Source organism: Bos grunniens, chromosome 11 (assembly GCF_055505025.1).
Source record: "Bos grunniens cultivar Pamir isolate PY7600 chromosome 11, Bosgru_T2T1.0, whole genome shotgun sequence".
NCBI lineage: Eukaryota > Metazoa > Chordata > Mammalia > Artiodactyla > Bovidae > Bos > Bos grunniens.
In genome coordinates this window covers 87018448-87035562 of record NC_141175.1, presented here as the reverse complement: position 1 = coordinate 87035562, position 17115 = coordinate 87018448, and the positions used below count along the sequence as shown (strand labels likewise).

General features: G+C 44.5%; 1 long non-coding RNA gene across 1 annotated transcript in view; it reads right to left on the bottom strand.

The window, feature by feature from the left end:
* Positions 1-4028: 4028 nt before the first annotated feature.
* Positions 4029-17115, bottom strand: part of LOC147363487 (uncharacterized) — a 31609-nt gene continuing 18522 nt past the window's right edge. Inside the window, exon 3 of the long non-coding RNA XR_015137212.1 lies at positions 4029-4494. This is a non-coding gene — a long non-coding RNA (uncharacterized LOC147363487). The remainder of the gene's footprint in view (positions 4495-17115) is intronic.

The window sequence follows — 17115 nt, the reverse complement described above, 5'->3', positions numbered from 1 at the left end:
AGCTGGTGCCTCTTACCAGGCCCCCAGGGCACTGTCCGCGGTTTCAGGGAGCATCTGATACACTCACCTGAGCTCCCAGATCGCGGGGTTACCTCATGGAATACCTGGGGCTCTGGGGTAAAATGGAAATCTCCATCCCATTTAAGAACACATGACGGGCTCTGAACCAGTGGCAATCCTTGTGCCTTTCTCCTGCTGGGCTCTGGGTATCATACCTGCAGCTCCCGGAGGCAGCTCAGAGAGGTGAAAATCAGATTACAAGTGTCATTTCATTTAACATGGAATAACTACAACAATTTTGAGTGCCACATGCAGAACTCTGTGCCCAGTGAAACGAGAGGATGATCCTCCTCTCCAATGTTGTAGTTGTGAGGTCAGGCCAGGGCTCACTCTCCTCTGGTCTGTTAGAGTGCTGAACACCACAAAGCAAGTCAAGACACAGAGAGGAAAGGAGTTAATTTTCCCTCCAAGTGCCGGGCACTGTATTCAGTGCTTGACAACTTCATTTACTTCTCCCGATCATCCTAAATGTATAGCCATCATTAGCCTGCTTTACATATAAGAGGATTAAGGTTCAGACACGATGGACTATTTGCCAAAAGTCTTACAGGTTGCAAGTGATTTTTTAATTTTTTATTTTATATTGGAGTATAGCCGGTTAACAACGCTGTGATAGTTTTGGGTGAGCAGGAAACGGACTCAACCATACATGTACATGTATCCATTCTCCCCCAGACTCCCCTCCTATCCAGGCTGCCACATAACATTGAGCAGAGTTCCCTGTGCCATACAGTAAGTCCTTGTTAGTTATCCATTTTGAATATAGCAGTGTGTACCTGTCCATCCGAAACTCCGTAAGTATCCCTTCCCCGATTCTTCCTCGCTGGTAACCGTAAGTTCATTCTCTATGAGTCTATTTTGTAAATAAGTTCATTTGTATCATTTTTTTTTTTTAGATTCCACATATAAGGGATATCATATGATATTTCTCTTTCTCTGTCTCACTTACTCACTCAGTATGACAATCTCTGGGGGTCAAGATCTGTACTCGGGTCTACAGGCTCCAAAGCCCACCCAGACCATAGCGATCAACACACGTGAACTGACTGCCAGTGTCATAAACTGTCCAGTAGCCCCTCCCTTCTGACTCCACACTGTGTGTATACACTTCCCCAGCACCCACATGCCTGTGAACGACCTGGGTGATCCCAAGCCTCTCCCCACTCCCCCAGGAGAGCTGACATCCTCCTGGACGCCAGGACCCCAACAGGAAAAGCCATCTTGGTTCCCGTGTGAGATGCAATTCAGACCTGCCCTCTCCTCTCCTAGTGGAGAAAATTGCTATCTGTCCTGCACAGTTCAGGCTCTGTAATTTACAATCCAGTCTTGGGAGGGTTTTGAAAAATTTTCCTTTAAAACAGTGGCTGGAATGCAGCCTCCACATGGCCTTCATGACTAGATCTGCTACATTCAAATGCATTATATTGAACTTACTATAAAATTCACACTATTCCAGACTCCCAGAAATGACAGTTTTATTTAGAAGTAAGTGAGCAAAGTGATGACTTCATTGGTCCCAATGCCAAAATCTTAGCTCAGTGTTTCTCAAATGTTTCGTGTTCAGGACCTCTTTCTACTCTTAAAAAATGTTACAGAAACCAAAGAGCTATTGCTTCATCTAAGTTTTATCTAAATTCCATGGACAGTGGAGCCTGGCAGGCTATAGTCCGTGGGGTTGCAAAGAGTCGGACATGTCTGAGGATCTGAGCGTGCATGCACGCATTTACAATTTTAGAAATGAAATTTATTCATTAAAACACAATAAACCTAAAACATGTTTACATAAATAGCATATTAGAAAATATCTCTGTTTTCCAAAACAAAAAATATTTAGTAGGAGTGGCATTGTTTTACATATTTTACAAATCCCTTTAATTTCTGATTTAATAGAAGACAGATGAATACTCATATCTGATGCTGTAACCAATCTGTAGTGATATTGAATGTCAGGTAGCCCCTGAAAGACCCCTGGTGATCTTGTGAGAGAATAATGGGGAGAAGGGCAAAGACTACTTTATGACCATAGTTTTAACCTTATGGACTTCCTGAAAGCATCTCAGGGACCACCTACCCTCCCAAGAAGTCCCCGGGCCACACTTTGAGAATCACCTGCTGCTGCTGAGTTGCTTCAGTCACGTCCGACTCTGTGCAACCCCATAGATGGAAGCCCACCAGGCTCCTCCATCCCTGGGATTCTCCAGGCAAGAACACTGAAGTGGGTTGCCATTGAGAATCACCATCTCAGTTCAAATGTATGATTTTTCTTGTGAGAAAAATCCACCCAGAAGTATTACTATCTAAAGAATATAAAGACCATAATATCTATGGTCTTGATATAGGAACTTGGTGGCAGTGAGGGTAGATTTCAGAGGCAAACATGTCCCAGTGACTGATTTTTGGAGGAAAGCCCCTGAGACACGTGTGGGCATTTCTAAACAGCTGGGCTATCACAGAGGTACCACTCCCAGACGATGGGTCTAGTGGGGATGGTGCAGTTTAACCCCCAAGCAGGGCCAGAAGGAAGAGGCAGAGTGGTACCCACATCTCTGCTGCCTGGAGCCCAGGTGATGTCTGAGTCAGCGACCGGGAGAGCGTGGCTTAGATGAAGGGGGTGGGGAGCTCTTGCTCAGGTGTGGGGCCAGAAGGGCATCTGAGCCACATCCTGAGATCACGGCGGCTCTTTCATTAGCAGCTGTGCCAGTAATAACAACGGTAATAGTAATAATGTACTACTACCATTTATTGAGCACTCTGAGCCGGGCGGAGTGCCAAGCACTTGACATGAATCATTTTATTAATCCTTCACAACCAACTCTCTAAGGTAACTGTTAACCATAATCCCTTTCCTACAGACAAATAAAGCAAGACAGGAAGAGTTGGCGTTATCAACCAAGGCCACGCAGCTCCTGTGGTAGCTGAGCTAAAATGTGAATTCCGGTCTACCAGATCCTGGAGGTACCCTGCAACCTCTGCTCCAGGCCAGGTAAGCAAAACCGTAAGAGCAGGAGACATGAACATCACTGCTTCCTATTAGATGAAGCACAGGGACAGAGTGGACACCTTCTCCCACTCCAACCAGCCTTCTGGAGGCTTCGGAGTTGAATTGTAGGGATTTCCTGGTGGTCCAGTGGTTAAGACTTTACCTTCCAATTCAGGGGTTCATTCCCTGGTCAAGGAGATGGGATCCCACATGCCTCTCAGTCAAAAACAACAACAACAGCAAAAAAACAAAACATAGAACAGAAGCAATGTTATAACAAATTCAATAAAGACTTGAAAAATGGCCCACATTTTTAAAATCTTTTTTTTTCTTTTTAAAAAAGCTGAATCATAATGGGGTCTTCAACAGTGAGGGAGGTGGGGTGCTGAGGTGACAGCTTTTGGTGCATGGGTCCTTCCCTTAGTTATAGGGCCCCACCTGTGCCCCTCCCCACACAACTCTGGCCTTCCAAGGGTCCTGCCACTGTTGACACCAGCCAGGAAGCACAGGCCTTGGCCCACCCACCTCTACTCCCCCCACGGAAATCTACAAGATGTACCCCCTTTCAAAGCTCCGACATGAGGTCCTGCAGACTCCTGCTCCCAGCAGACCAGCTGGCACAAAGCCACCTCCACATCCCGCCCCTTCTGAGCTCAGCTGCCCAGAGGTGTGAATTTCCCATAAGCAAGCTCAACCCTCCACCCCCATTCCCTGAAAAAGCAAACAGAGATCGTGTGAGAATTCTCTTCCAAGGCATCATACCTTCTCCCTAACCAGAGGCTCCAAGGAGTTCAGCTTTGCACGAGCTTTTAATTTGCGTGCAGACAAGCACAAAAGACCCAACCGGATATACCTGTTATTTCCCAATGACCTGAGAGCCCGAAGTTTATGTTAAGCCCTGGGTTAGGGCTCGGCTTGCACGCAAGGCTAGGACTCCTGCAGGCAATTGAGAGGTGGTGGTGGAGAGGACAGAGGAACAACTCTGAAGTGACAGCGCATAATTTAATTCCCCCTAAGCTTTCCAAGCATGCAGACTGTTCCTTTTTTGTCAGCGTATAACCTAAGTGATTTGTTCTACTCAGGCAAGAAATGTCTAATTTAAACCATATTGCAGCTAAGCCCTCAGTGGAGAAAGAGAGCTCCCTGCAGCTTGGCTTGTGCGTGGTGGGGCCGGATGGCAGCTGAGGCAAAGCAGACTCCTGCAGCCCCTGTGTTTCTTACCCAGGTCACGATTGGAGAAACATGCATTCTTGGGCTTTAATCACCACACTCACTCTTCTGTCTCGTGCTTCACCCCTCGTGAATGGGTTTAATTTTAGTAAGAATGTTTACAGGAGAGTGTTGGCTTGATGTCTCTGATGTCTTCGGTCTGAGTTCCCTCTGAGCCACCACTGGCTATGGGACTTCAGGCAAACCTCTTAAACTCCAACTGCTGTTTCACTGTTTTCCCTTCTCTGAAAAAAAGCCAGGAGGGTGCAGGTTGACACGTTTTAGTGGAAAGTGACCAGGTCTAGAAAGAAAGAGATCTGTGTTCAACCCTGCTTTGCCCCTAAGCAGCTGTGGATTTGAGACAAGGGACTTTTCTGTAGGCTTCTCAGGTGGTGTAGTGGTTAAAGAATCTGCCTGCCAATGCAGAAGACACAAGAGATGCAGGTTCGATCTCACGGAGTAGGAAATGTCAATCCACTCCAGGTTTCTTGCCTGGAAAATAACATGGACAGAGAAGCCTGGTGGACAGCAGTCCATGGTGCCGCAGAGTTAGACACAACTGAGCATGCACGCACTTTGCTCTGGTCATCAATCTCCTCATCTGTTTTTTAAAATAAGGGAATTGGCAGGGATGGTCTTTAAAGTTCCTTCAGCTCTAAAAGACTATGTATGTCCTAAACCACTTCCGGCTTGACAAAATAATCACCATTATTATTATAATTATTAGTAGTATCTGATTCCCTTCTATAATTCCAAAGATTTCACTAGCCAGGAAAATCTTGTTTTACTTTTTTTTTTTTTAAATACTTTTATTTGCCTAACTTATATGGAGGATACTTTACTGCCCTCTCTCCCGACTATAGGATTTCATGTGGAGGCTCTGCGTCTGTCTCATTCTCCATTGAATTCTCGAATTTCCCCCACAGCCATGCCAGACTATTAAAAAGTGGTCTCTAAACACAGGCTCCATTTCAAGACTGTTCACTCAGCCAAAAGTGCCCCCTCCCATTCACTACTATGAAAATTCTCTTTCCTTTTCCTCCACTCCCCATCATGAAATGAATTGTTTTCCCCTCTGGATCCCTTGAGCAATTTGCACTGTGATTGCATTGATTTTATTCTATCTGGTGTTATTTTTGGTTTCCTATCCAGCATATCTTTGCTCAGCTAGACCCTCAGGACCTGGAAATCATCGGGGACTTGGTCACGTGTATAGCCCAGCCTCCCCGCTGTCCTCTCCCTTCCCCTGGCACCTGGTATACATTCAGTGTTCATAGAGGAATTAAGTTGTTGAACCCTGTGGATTTCATCCTAATGGGATAAGAATGCTCCTTGGGTTAGAAGTTCACAGCCAGTCAGGGTTGAGCAGTGCAGATCCCCACCCGCCCCCCATGAAAACTTACATAGGCTGGTGATAAGAAGGAGGCTGTGGACTGAAGGTGATGCTTGGAGGTCCCAGGAGAAAGCTGGCTTTTGGGTGGTAGGCAAAGTTGGTCTAGCCTCACTTGGTAAAAGGGGCCACATACACCCTTATCCTTCGCCAGGCTTAGAACCAGCTGAATGACCCTCCTGTCTGCGTGTTTTGTGAATAGGACCCAACTCAGGTCACTTGGGAGCTTTTCTTAAACTTTAAAAAACAAAAATTGCTATTTAGCTATATTAGCTTACACTCCTCCTTCTTCCAGTATATGGTAACTTCTTATTTTTTTAAATTTACTTTTCTCCCCAGTTTACTTACTTATTTAATTTTGTGGCCATGCTGCAGAGCATGTGGGATCTTAGTTCCCTGACCAGGGCTCAATACCCATGCCCCTGAATTGGAAGCACAGAATCTTAACCGCTGGACCACCAGGGAGGTCCCCGTAACTTCCTCTGAACATTTCCGCTTGCCCTACCCAGGAATACATCTAGGTCTTTTCTGCCTTTGGTGTAAAGTCTCGTTTGAAGACATCAAGTTCTGTGTGATTTGTTTTTTCTCACTAAACATGAATTCTAATTTAAAACAAATTCCTTACTCTTTACTAGGTAGAGATTTTGCAGAAAACCAAATTCTCGTTTTTAAATGAATGAGGATTCAAAAAGTTAGCCTAATGAAAAAAAGTTTAGGTTCAGAGCCTTTACACACAGTGGTGGTGGTTGTTAATTCGCTAAGTCATGTCCAACTGTTTGCGACTCCATGGACTGTAGCCCTCCAGGCTCTTCTGTTCTTGGGATTTCCCAGGCAAGAATACTGGAGTGGGTTGCCATTTCCTTCTCCAGGGGATCTTCCTGGATCAGGGATCAAATCTGCATCTCCTGCATTGGCAGGCAGATTCTTTATTGCTGAGCCACCAGAGAAGCCCTAAGCATAGTGGTAGAGAAATGGAAAAGCCATGTTGTTGGAAAGGTGATTTTAAATTCAACAGAGGTTTTACAATCAAAATAGAGAAAATTTGTCATCAAGAGTGACATAACAAAGAAACGGATTCTGAGATCCACCTTTGATTTTAGTGCTTCCGGGGAAGGATTCTGCACATTTTGAGCAATTTCTTCAGAAAAGGATCAAGTTCATTGAAAAGGCTCACCATCTTGCTAAAAATATAAAACTATTGAAAGAACCAAAGGTCAAGATAACTGTGTTCTCAGAGGTAGCTTTTTCTTAAAATATGTGAATTATCTCACCAAAGATATTTGAAAAATCTGCGTGGTTGGTGCACACAGTCACTTTTAGTGGGCCCCCGCTCACTAAAAGCCGGAAGAGGAGGAGAGGTCATTTCTGGTGACCAAGAGGGCAGTAGGTTGGGAATTCACTGGAGGGTAGTTAGTGTCCTTTATCTTTAACATTGGGATGAGCATGACACATGCAAATTCACAAAGCATTCTCACTGAGTAAGGAGAGAAGGCTGAGACAAGTTAAATAAACACTTGAGAAACGAAGCAGATAAAACCTGTTTGCTGCCACAAGTGCCGTGGGGGAGCAGCATTCCTGAACCAGAGGGGAAGTGAATGAAACCTCAGCTCTCAGAGGGGAGAGGTGGCTGAATGCTGGCCTTTCCCCTCCCAGCCCAGTTGGAATGCTGGCTTAGAGAAAAAGGAAGGGTTGAGGGGGTTTTACTTTTTAATAAAACATCTCAGAAATGACCACGAACAAGGCAAAGCTGATTCTCACAGATAAGCCAGGGACCGAGGAAGGTAGTTAGTGGTGGTTAGAAGCTGGTGGGTGGTAGAGGAAAGTGTCTCCAGCGTTAGGTCAATAGACCAGAGCAGAGAAATCAAAGTGCAATAAGAACATCTTTGGGGAAAAGCCAGCCAGTCGTTTTCCTTTCTGAATTGAGAAGGGACATTTCAAGTCTAGGAAGGGTAGGGATGAAGGAGAGGAAAGAGCCAGAAATGTGGGGAAGCTATATGATATCTGACCTCATAATCTCCCCCAAACAGTTTGTTTTTAAAAAAACTTTTTATTTTATATTGGAGTATAACCGATTAACAATGTTGTGATAGTTTCAGGGGGACAGCAAGGGGACTCTGCCATATGTAAACATGTATCCATTCTCCCCAAACTCCCCCAACAATTTCTGTAATGATTGTGACACCAAGCACATAGGTGCCCCTTCACCTCTGCTCTAAAGACGTCTGTTCATCAGCACGAGGAGAATTTGGTGGCAGAATTCCATGACTTGCAAGGTGTTTGTGACACAGGGAGAAGCAGTGTCTTCCCTGAGTTCCGAGGGCCCTGGTGACACTTCTTTGGACTTAAAACTTTTCCTTGAAACTCTTGAGCATTGTGAAATGAGAGAAAATGTTTATCTTGGAGTCATAATAGCACCAGCCACAACCTCAATGGCCAAAGGTTTAAATCCTCTGGAATAATTAGCCTAGAAAATGCAGGAGTCAAAACAGCTCTACAAAATCTGAAGGGAAGGGAAAGATGAACCAGAAGGCCAGTAGAATGTGTGTGTATATGTGAAAAACGTTCCTCACCTGTGGTTGTTTGGGGGCGGGGTGCAATCATCTATGTGTGTGTCTATGTGACATATTTTTACACATTTACAAATGTGTTTTAAGCTGTGGTGGTAGTGGTTTAGTTGCTAAGTCATGTCCGACTCTTGCGACCCCTTGGACTGTAGCCAGCCATCCTCCTCTGTCCATGGGATTTTCCAGGCAAGAATACTGGAGTGGATTGCCATTTCCTTCTCCAGGGGATCTTCCCAACCCAGGAATCGAATCCAGGTCTCCTGCATTGCAGACACTTTACTGACTGAGCTATCTGCAAACAAATCCAGATCAGCTCCCACCCCCAGCCTTTTTTATCCTAAAGGCATATTACATGGATATCCAAAAGTTCTGAAAGGAGAATCTTAAATACACAAAGCATTTCCCAACTGATCACCATGTGAATGATGTAAACAGTCACCTGTAGTACTGAGTCGCCATGTGCCCTTTTCATGTGTAAGGAATTGTAAGTTAATTTGTGGCAGTGGTCTTAGATTTCAGACATTAATAGCAGCAAATTATAGAAGAAAAGCAAGATGGTATGATTCATGACCTAGAAAGAGCAGCTTCTAGTTTCCACTTATCCTCTGTGTCACGTGATATATTTCAGAAACTCACTTAAAATTGAGAAAATAAGCCATTCCTAATTGTGCTTAAGGAAATAGCTCATTTACGAATCTAAGAAGATTAGAGAATCTTTCGTGTGTTTGTTTAGAACCCAGGCCAAATTTTTTTTCCAGAGGCACAAACCTGATTTTCCCTTTTCCTTAAAAAAAAAAAAAGAAAAAAACTCTCATAAAGTTAAAGTGTTTTTAAAAAAATGTGGGCTTTGCATGCAATAACCCATTCAAGGACTTTGATGATGGACTCACCTCTGCTATGAGTATGGAATTTTTGCATTTTTGAGATGGATCTTTTTTTAATGAATACACCATTGTATTTTTGGAGTTTCAAATTGACTCAATTTAAAAAAAGATGATTTTCCAGCCAGTTGTTTGAATTCCCATAAAACTCGATTTCCACAGGTTAGCTCAATAAAATTAAAAAAAAAAAAACAACACTAAGTTCTAAGCATGTTGCTTGAAACTCTTTAGTGTTTTCCCAAAGAATCTATAATACATTCCCACCCCCAAACTGCCACCTAGCCCATCTGGACCCTTCTCACCTTTCTTCACGCTCTGCTCTTACTCTGTGGTCCCCTTGCTGTGCCTCAAATGTCAGAGTTCTTTCTTGCCTCACGGTTTCAGGGCTTACTGTTCTTTTCTGCCTGGAAAGTTCCTCCTTGGTCTTTGCATGGTTGGCTGCATCAGATATGTTGTGTTAGAGCACCATTCTTTGACCCCCTCTCTAGAGCAGGGGCCCATCCGAGCTCCCTTGCTCTCAAGCCCATCACTGTCTCTCTGTTCTAACTGGCTTCCATTGCAGTCTGCCTGGTTATATCTGTTTCTGCCACTGGATTTCAAGTTTCTTGGGAATAGAGACTTTGTCTATCTTATGCACCTTTCTCTTCTGTCAGTGCCCGGCAAATAGTAGATGTTCAGTAAATACTTACTGAATGAGTAGATGAATGATAAGACATTGATCTGTATCTATTTTTCTTTCTGGGTTGTTGTGAAGGGAACCCGAGAGAATGGAGTGAAGGCTGGGCTCAACAGAGAGTTTTGTCCTTCATTTTATTATTTTTTATTTGTTTGTATTTTAAGATAGGAGATGAGAAGTTTTTTTATGCTTTTGAGAATGATCCAGGAGAGAGAAAGAAAGAGATGATAACGAGGATGTAGCAGAGAAAGAAAATATTGCAGGAAAGAGGTCCTTGAGCAGTTATGCTGATGTGGTTCAAGGAAAGTGCTAACCATTGCTAGACACGTAGAGCCTTTGCCACAGTGAAGGAGGAAGACAGAGAAAGCAAGTTCCAGTTTACAGTGCATGGTGTGTGTGTGTGTGTGTGTGTGTGTGTGCACGCGCACGCATGCTTGTATTGATTTGGGGTAGACAGATAAGCTTGCTGCCCTCAGGAATTCCCTGGCAGTCCAGTGGCTAGGACTCTGCACTTCTGCTGCTATGGGCCTGAGTTCAATATCTGGATCCCTGATGGGGAACTAAGATCCGTCAAGCTGCACAGGGTGGCTCAAAAAAAAAAAAACGGGGGGATTGTTGCCCTAGTGTGTGTAAGTTGCTCAGTCATGTCTGACGCTTGTGATCTCATGTGTCATGACTGTAGCCTACCAAGCTCCTCTGTCCATGGAATTCTCCAGGCAAGAATATTGGAGTGGGTAGCCATTCCTTTCTCCAGGGCATCTTCCCAACCCAGGGATCGACCCCAGGTCTCCCGCATTGCAGGCAGATTCTTTACTATCTGAGCCACCAGGAAAGTCCATTGCCCTAGCTTCTAATTTTTTAGAATTGGACATACATAAAACAGGACAACAGCTGGGCATGTGAGAGAGGAAAGGGATGTGGAAAGGTTAAGGAGACATGAGATTTCAAAAAATTATCTTAAAAAAGCAGAAGAGCAAACTATGTAGGGATGTGTAGAAGGATTGTAGCGCTTCCTGTCCATTAGAGTTTGATCATCATGAGTTTGAACTGAGACAGCTGGCTGTGGGGATTTTCTCAATACTTGAAGTGGGAATGTAATTGTTACCAGTTTTCTGGAGGGCAGTGTCCTTTGATTGAGCCATTCTACGAATTCATCCTAAAGATAGCTGGACATCTTTTGAGAAGATGTATATACAAAGATGTTCAACAAAAACTTTATAATCGATAGCAAATAACTGGAAAATATCTAAATGTCAGCAATAGGAGGTTGGATAAATAGAGATATCTGTACAATGGGATATTTTGCAGCTGTTAAAGACTGTATGTCTATATTCAATGATATGGGGAGATAACCATGATGAGTTATTGAGTGAAGAAAATGCAGTTTTCAGTTTAGTTCAGTTCAGTTGCTCAGTCATGTCCAACTCTGTGACCCCATGTACCGCAGCACACCAGGCTTCCCTGTCCATCACCAACTCCTGGAGCCTACTCAAACTCCTGTCCATCACGTTGGTGATGCCCTCCAACCATCTCATCCTCTGTTGTCCCCTTCTCCTCCCACCTTCAATCTTTCCCAGAATCAGGGTCTCTTACAATGAGTCCATTCTTTACATCAGGTGGCCAAAGTGTTGGAGTTTCAGCTTCAGCATCAGTCCTTCCAATGAATATTCAGGACTGATCTCCTTTAGGATGGACTTGTTGGATCTCCTGCAGTCCAAGGGACTCAAGAGTCTTCTCCAACACCACAGTTCAAAAGCATCAATTCTTCGGCATTCAGCTTTCTTTATATTCCAACATATATTCCATACATGACTATTACAAAAACCATAGCTTTGACTAGACGGACTTTTGTTGGTAAAATAATGTCTCTGCTTTTTAATATGCTGTCTAGGTTGGTCATAGCTTTTCTTCCAAGAAGCAAACGTCTTTTAATTTCATGGCTGCAGTCACCATCTGCAGTGATTTTGGAGCCCCAAAAAATAAAATCTGACACTGTTTCCATTGTTTCCCCATCTATTTGCCATGAAGTGATGGGACCAGATGCCATGATCTTAGTTTTCTGAATGTTGAGCTTTAAGCCAACTTTTTCACTCTCCTCTTTCACTTTCATCAAGAGGCTCTTTAGTTCCTCTTCACTTTCTGCTATAAGAGTGGTGTCATCTGCATATCTGAGGTTATTGATATTTCTCCCGGCAATCTTGATTTCAGTTTGTGCTTCCTCCAGCCCAGCATTTCTCATGATGTAGTCTGCATAGAAGTTAAATAAGCAGGGTGACAATATACAGCCTTGACGTACTCCTTTCCCAATTTGGAACCAATCTGTTGTTCCATGTCCAGTTCTGTTGGTTCTTGACCTGCATACAGATTTCAGAGGAGGCAGATCAGGTGGTCTGGTATTCCCATCTCTTGAAAAATTTTCCACAGTTTGTTGTGATCCACACAGTCAAAGGCTTTGGCATAGTCAATAAAGCAGTACAAAAATAAAATCCCATTTGTTGAACTCAAATGCAACTGATCCTATAGGGTAGGAGCTGGAATGGCCCTTTGAAATTGTTCAGAATCAAAGCAAGGGCCCGGGAAAGGAATGAAATCTTGGGTGAGGCAGATCGCGCCCACAGAGGACAATTCCCACTGAGGGATTCAGTTGTGGCCAGCAGTGGCCAGCACTCTCCACAGCCAGGGGAATGAGTTCCTCCATCCTGCAGGTACATCTGAGTAACAGACCGCAGCGTCCACCAGGGCCTGCAGTTCCTGGTCCGTGGTTACCGAAATCGCCAGAACACCTGTTCACTGTTGTCTTCAGGCTGTGAGAAGCTGAGGTAAAGGATATGAAATTGCTTTGTAAGCCATAGAGCACCATCAACTGTGATGTGTTGTTGGTCATTATTATCTGTTATGGGTTCCCATCCTGCTTTTCCTCACTTTCCCTAGGCTTAAACAATCTCATTTTCTCTTTCTTATGTTTATGGACCAGAGGAAAAAATAAGAAGAAAAAACAGGGAAATACTCTGAAAAAGAAAAGGTCCTCTGGTTTTCTGTCCTGTGTATGTACAATTCTCAGCAGGTCTTGTCAGGAGTTTGGGCCTCCCCTTCTCCACCGCCCCAGCGCCAGGGCTGAGTAGGCTGGACTGTCTGGGTCAGAAGAATGACCCCATGAAGGACTTGAGCCATCTCTTCCTCTCTTCCTCCCCCATGAGACACGGGCCCACAGATTATCTCGGGAATTAGACCAGGGAAGAAAAGAAAAGCCACCTCGGGCAACTGCATTTCTTATTAGCAAGGGGAGATTGTGAGGAAAAAGTTGAAGCCCAAGGGAAATTCTGAGACACGGTTTACAGAGACCACAAACACCTTCTTATGGAGAATCAGTGGAGGGAAAGCAAAGAAAACTAAGAATATCTTTTTAACTCTTCTAAGAAGATTTATCCCTCCTATGCAGCCAATTAACATCTCTAGAGAATGTGTGTGGTCACAGAGTTGAAGGGTTGAGCAAATTGCCTCCCTGCCTCCAGATGGTTTTAAATGGTAGCCGGTAAGAGGAGGGCTCACTGCCCCACAGCTTCCCCACCCCCACCCCCACAGACAAGCTTTTTCTGGAACAGTGAGGGTAGCTTTCAGACCCAGGGAATGCCTGCAGGCTGACACCAAGAAGGAGACATTTGTAGTTTTCCTAAAGGGGAAAGCACCCCCATCGTTCCCCACCCCACCATTATGGTTCTGAACCACTCAGAAATGCTAAAACAACACACATGGGGGTTCCTGGCAAATAATAGACTACAAATGAGCAGAGAGAGAGGGAAAACAAATCCAGTTACAAGAAAGGAGAAAATGGTCACTCCTCCCAGAAACACAAGAAAGAGAGCACACAGGCAGCCTTGCACTGCCCCCCCCCAGTGCTCAGTAAAATACTCGTGTCTTGGGATTTGGGGGGTCGTAGGGCACAAGTCAAGATCTAAACCGTTCTCCTTATATCTTGAGCCAAGGTTATGAGTAAGTGCATTTATCCTGAATGTCTGACTGGGTCCACACAGACAGGGAACACTAGAGCAGCACTGAAAATCATGGGAACGTGGGGGCCCATTCACAACACATCCTTAACTTAAAATAGTCCACAGTACATTGTTAAGATAAAGAAAACAGCACATTAAGTAGGATCCCAATTTTGAAAAACAGCATAAAGAACTTTCAATCTGCCAAGACCGGAGTGCCAGATGTAAAATACCAAATGTTTCTCTCTGTGATGGGATTGTTTTTTTCTTTATGCGTTTCTATGTTTTCTGTCTGCTTTCCCTGCCCTGATCAAATGTTTCTACTGCAATTTGAGAAATAAAAAGCAAGAATAGTTTGGTGAGATGAGCTGGTTTCATGATTGTGAGCACCTGTTCACAAATGTACATGCACACACATACACAGTATGAATGAATTTATGTGTGTTTCAAAGCTCTAGGCTCCTCCTTCTATTTCAACCAGGATTCCTTTTGTCACTGGTGAGTTCTCAAACCCAGTGTAACTTCAGTCCACATTTCTGAGGAGACAGTCTCCTAATACTGCTACCAAAGTAGCTAGTACCTTCCACCAAGGTTTCTGAAAAGCGGCCCCTCCCAGTTCCTCTCCCTCGAATAAGACCACCAGGGACCCTTCCCTTGCTCTCCACCATCACTCTCGGAATGCGGAGAAAGGAGTGAAGGGAAGGAGCAGGATGGTTTGCTGACCTACAGCTCTTCTCAAATGCCCTTTGGCAGAAGCTCACAGGTGGTGTGACATTCTGTAGCAGTTAGAGAGAACACCTCCAGTGAGCTTGACCCAACCCCTGATGAGCTCCAGGGATAGGAGCGAGGAAAGACCTGCCAGCCAAGTTCCCTCTGGCTGTTAGCTGAGGGTAGAAACAGGGACCAACTGCCTGATTCTGCAGACTTAGGTTTCATCCTTACTTTCAGAGATCTGGATTTCTTCTGACATTAACTGCTTCCTTTCCTCGAAGGTTCCTGCCAGCCCTTTTGTCTCAACATCTTAAAAGGCTTAAATGGAACTAGGCCAGGGCTTGTATGTTTACATTCTCCTGTGCCTGTTCCCTCTGTGTCGTGGTGGCACTGCTCCCATTCTATTGTTATTCTCTTTGTTACAGCCCATAAATTCTGTGCTGCCAGGGCGTTGTCTTTGGGGGTTTAACTCTAAGCTTCACCACATACCTGTAAATGATTAGTAAGCAGTGTTTGGTTAATAAATAACATTCAGGTCTGATATTAATAACAGACTTCTTCAAGCACGACACAGCTGGTGACGATTTAGTGACACAGGGTCACCTTAGTTTTTTGGAGCGTTAGCTTGGAGGAGAGACTGAATGCTGCCAGATGTCACCAAGCTGAAAAAAAAATAAACATATCTGGGTCCTGAGAGAGAACCCTGGAGGATATGTGCACGTGTGCACACCCCGCCCCCCCGCTCCACACACACACGGAAGGAGATTCCTGCTCTTTTCAATGTCATATCTATTGTTGCCTTCCAAGATCCTGTGGGTCCATCTCATGCATTATGACTCTTCCCATCCCTAGAGTGAGCACATTTTCTGAGCTAAAAATCAGTGTTCATTGGTTGGCCATGAGTCAGAAATTCAGAATGGTCTGGAAAAGTTGGGGAAAATAGGTTTCTCAATAGTGAGGCATCCAGCAGCCTTCCTTACGGCCATAACTGTTCAGTGCTATTGAAAAACTTACTCACTGCTAAGTGCTTCCAGAGCCTGGAGTTACAGAGAAGAAAGCTGTCCTCCTGAAGCTTTGCTCCTTTATGAAGACACTCTGGATGGGCGCTCTATTCTGGCTTATTCAAGTTCCAAGCAAATGTTTGACCTTGCTTGGCTATTGTCACAGCTGATGCCCACCCCTCCTCCATTCAATCCCTCCCCAACACAGACATCACTTCTTATTTCTTCCTTTTTAATGTTTTTTTTTAATATTTATTTATTTTTGGCTGTGCTGGGTCTCCGTTGCTGTGAGCAGACTTTCTCTAGTTGCAGCGAGTGCCGTCTACTCTCTAGCTGAGGTGCATGCGTTTTCATTGTGGTGGCTTCTTTTGTGGCAGAGCACAGACTCTAGATCGCAGGCTTCAGCAGTCGTGGCGCACAGGTTTAGTTGCCTCGAGGCATGTGGAATTTTCCCAGACCAGGGATCAAACCCATGTCCTCTACATTGGCAGGCAGATTTTTAACCACTGGACCACCAGGGAAGTCCCTTCTTATTTCTTTCTCCTTATCTCAGTAGAGACTGGCAGTCTTGCTCTGAGTTCCTTCTGCCAGAGAAGGAGGCCATTTGCTAACTTTCTCCAGACCCTACTCTTGAGTTCAGCCCAATGGGAAACCTCTCCTGGCTTCAGTGTTCACAGAGGACCTTCCTCAAGTCAGGCCAAACCTCCCACTTCCATCCGTCAAACCAGCTCTTCCCTCACTCACGGATCAGCTGCTTATCAAGAACCTCTTCTTCATCTAATTGTTCCCAGCGAACAGTGACTTTGTAACCATCTTTCAGGTTTTTCTTGTCATGACCTCCCTGTCATAATTGAAGATCCAGAAAAGCTTTCTGTATTAATATGCAGAAAGAGGAATTCCTGTCTTCAGCAAAAGAGCAAGAGGTATAGAGACCTGTGTCTGGTCCACTTTGCCCACAAATGCTGACCTTACAAGCAACAGGGGGGAGAAGCAGTTAGGGTAAGGTTCTAGCCCAGAACCGCTACCGCGTAGGAGGTCCACAGTTTGTCTATTTGCAATTCAAAGCCCCTGCAGAATGACAGTCCGGTTAATTACTTTCCTCTTTTGAAGACAAGAGACTCTTCTTTAGCAAGAGCGGAGAATTCACAAATTACTGTCCTAATTCCCCTTCCTACCCCTGTGGAATCTCATCCAGCATCTCAAAGAGCTACTCTTTGCTGCCGGGGAGCAGCCACTGCCAGGAAAACATGCCTGGTGCCTTCCCCTTTCTCTGTTACCTCCTTCCTAGATCAACATCCCTTTCCTTCCCTTCCCACGTGCTACCTCTTCCTTCTCTTAGGAAAGACTGTGAGGTTTGATGGGCGTGTTGTCAGGCACCTGAGCTTCTAATTATAGCTCTTTCATTACCAACCTGTGAGTTGGGGAACAGGACTGTAGCCGATAAGAGATGGCAGATTTCATTGTGTAATTTAGTTCTTCATATCAGTGTGTCATTCTGACTCCTTTCAATTTAACCAGATGTTTTGCCAGAAATTATCATTTAACCATTTGAAGGACTATGACTAAAAGCATGTTAAAATTGTTTCCCCTTTAGCCTGAACATTCAATTTTTGGTAAACTTCCTAGCACTGTTTCCCTGGAGACCTGATAAAAG